Here is a 2,803-nt window from a genome sequence, read left to right on the forward strand (position 1 = left end):
TTTCGGGTTGGATTCTTAGGGCTCGTTTGGTTCGCGGGAAAAGAAGAAGGGAAAGTGTGGTTAATGGAAAAGTAATGAGATACCTCTTGTTTGGTTGGAGTTTTCAAAGAAGAGAGATGGAAAGTTGTATTCCCATAGGAATATGATTCCCATATTTCATGGAAAAGTCTATCCCATGAGAAACATAGGAAAGTTACTTTCCCATGAGGCGGGAATCACTCTATTTTTATTTTTTTTCCAAAAAGGCCCTTCAGCATTAAAGAAGCATTAAAGAGGCATTAAAGACCTAATTTTTATTAAGGGTATAATAGAAATTATACATAACTTTCTCAGGAAGGTGGATGGTCAACCAAACATAAGCACTTTATAAATTTGTCACTTTCCCATAGTCAACCAAACATGCCAAAAGTACTTTCCTAGGCATCTCTTCCTAAAAATCTACTTCCCAGGAATCATATTTCTAGGGGAAAAAATACTTCTCGCAAACCAAACAAGCCCTTAGGTCTCTTCGAACACAGCTACAACTGACCACTTACCATTCGCTCATCTCAACTTGGAGCTGGTTGGCCCTCTTTCAGCAAAAATTTTTGCGGCGATAGGATTATATTAGATGGTTCTTCAAGCAACCGGTAGAACTAAATTTTTCTGCTCATATATTTAAATCAGAGCTACTGGTGCTTCCTGGCATATCCAAGCCAATAAATTTAAGTCACAGATCAAATGAAAAGCCAACACGTGGAGTTTAAGAAGCAGAAGAAACCAGATCATCAGCTAGCTCCTGGGCTTGTTGCCACCTTAAGAGTTAGAATGGACCCATGTAGGTGTCATCGAATGGACCCATGTACAAGTCGACCTCCTTTTTGTCATCTCGGCGTGCCTTGGGAAATCACAGTGATGATAGCTCGGATCATAATTCCGAGTCAATGGTTTCCACTTGGCAGGCTAAGGATTAAAAATGGGTCTGCAGTCACCTACTCCGCGTGAAGCCAATTAATACATCCAAGATTATGATAAGCAACGTGACTCTTTTCTTGCTTCCAACACTTTATCAAACTTATGTGGAATTTGATGTCCGTGGCCATTCTAAATTTTCATATTTTTTTAAAAAAATATATATAATTATTTAGAACTTTCAGTAATGAATATTTTTGCTTATTGGTCTGAATGAAATTCTTTTCTCCACTGCAGCATCAACATTTTCTATTCTAATTATTAAATATTTGGTTTGGAATCATTTAGATTTTTTTTTCTTGCATCTATTTCTCTTCTTTCTTGATAATGTAACTCATCTTTATTTTTCATCTCGATTGTAAATACGATTAATTTTTAATAAATACCGAGTGACTCCTCCTGCCTCCCCTTTACATCAAAAAGATAAGCGACATGGCTAAAGTTGGTTAGGCTCCACGTTATATTTGTTTTCAATAAGAAAGGTTCTTATTAGGATGGGCATCTCCATTAGCCAGCCATACTCTTTTTTTTTTTTTTTTTTCCCCTAACATGCTGATAAGAAAAGGTTGGTCCCAAACGTCACCACCACTGACCTCACAGACCAGAATAGAATTTGATGTCAAATGCACCCCACGAGGATAAATTTCCAAAGATTCCATGATACCTCTTGTTATCTTATATGCTAATACACCATATTATAACATGAATGCATCATAATAATAATAATAATAATAAAATACAAAACAAAAAAGGGCCTTCCAAAAGCCATCACTATGACCCATCCATGTACAACGAATCCAAGTCTAGTTCTTCCCCCCCACCTTCCTCCAATTCTATTCTCTTCCCATCACGTGAGAATCTTCCACAGGCCACCTGGCCCCACCACCATCTCTCCCAATTTAAATCCCAAGAGAGCCGTTAGCCGCCTCGCCCCCATCCCCGCCCCCAAACCAACGGTTTCTGATGGAAGAAGACCCTTCCAGGGAAGGAGGGAAGGAAGGAGAGACCAAATACCGAGGCGTCCGGCGCCGTCCGTGGGGGAAGTACGCGGCGGAGATCCGCGACTCGACTCGGCACGGCGCCCGCATCTGGCTCGGCACCTTCAACACAGCCGAGGAGGCTGCCCGGGCCTACGACCGGGCGGCCTACGCGATGAGAGGTGAACTCGCCGTCCTCAATTTCCCTGATGAAGTCCATTCTCGGAGCACCGGCTCGGCGTCGACCAGCTGGGGTGCGGCGAGGGAGCAAGGGAACCAGGTGATTGAGTTCGAGTACTTGGATGACAAGGTGTTGGAGGACATGCTGGATCATGGGGAGGAGAAGGGTGGCAAGAAGAAATGAAAAGGCTAGCGTTGACATGGAACCTCATCTGCTTTTCTAAGTCAATAATTTTGTTTGTTTTTCAGTGCACCATACCTCCTATATATGTATGCCTCCCTTTCTTTCTTTTATAGCTCTTGCCATCTTTTCATAAAACCAATAGAAGCCGTATTCTCCCCGCAAGAAGTTGTATGATATAAATTCAGTGCGAGTAATTCTAGATGTATAGATGAATGCAGTTGGGCTTGGTGCCTCAATTATTATCTAAAAAGTATATGCGTGTATGCGCGCGTTCGTGTGTGTGTGTGTTTGTGAGGGAGAGAGAAGAAGAAAAGTTTCTTATGATAGAGAGAGATGGTGGGTGATAGGGTAGTTAAAGCTATGATGCTTTATGAGAGACTTCGTGCACATATCAACTTCATGGGCAGTGAAATAGGAGTCGAATGTGATTTCCATCATGTTAGCGTGTTCTGATGGGCTGTATTACTGTTCAGGTTCCTGACTTTTGAATCGGTTTGGTTGGCAATATATA

At 41.7% G+C, this 2,803-nt stretch overlaps 1 pseudogene; it reads left to right on the forward strand.

Annotated features, from left to right (window-relative positions):
- The first annotated feature begins 1,895 nt into the window (after positions 1-1,895).
- Positions 1,896-2,531, forward strand: LOC103705561 (ethylene-responsive transcription factor 14 pseudogene; annotated as a pseudogene).
- Positions 2,532-2,803: the final 272 nt, after the last annotated feature.

The sequence above is a fragment of the Phoenix dactylifera genome, chromosome 16 (assembly GCF_051530095.1).
Source record: "Phoenix dactylifera cultivar Ajwa chromosome 16, Ajwa_hap1_PhDact_Kaust_v1.1, whole genome shotgun sequence".
Lineage (NCBI taxonomy): Eukaryota > Viridiplantae > Streptophyta > Magnoliopsida > Arecales > Arecaceae > Phoenix > Phoenix dactylifera.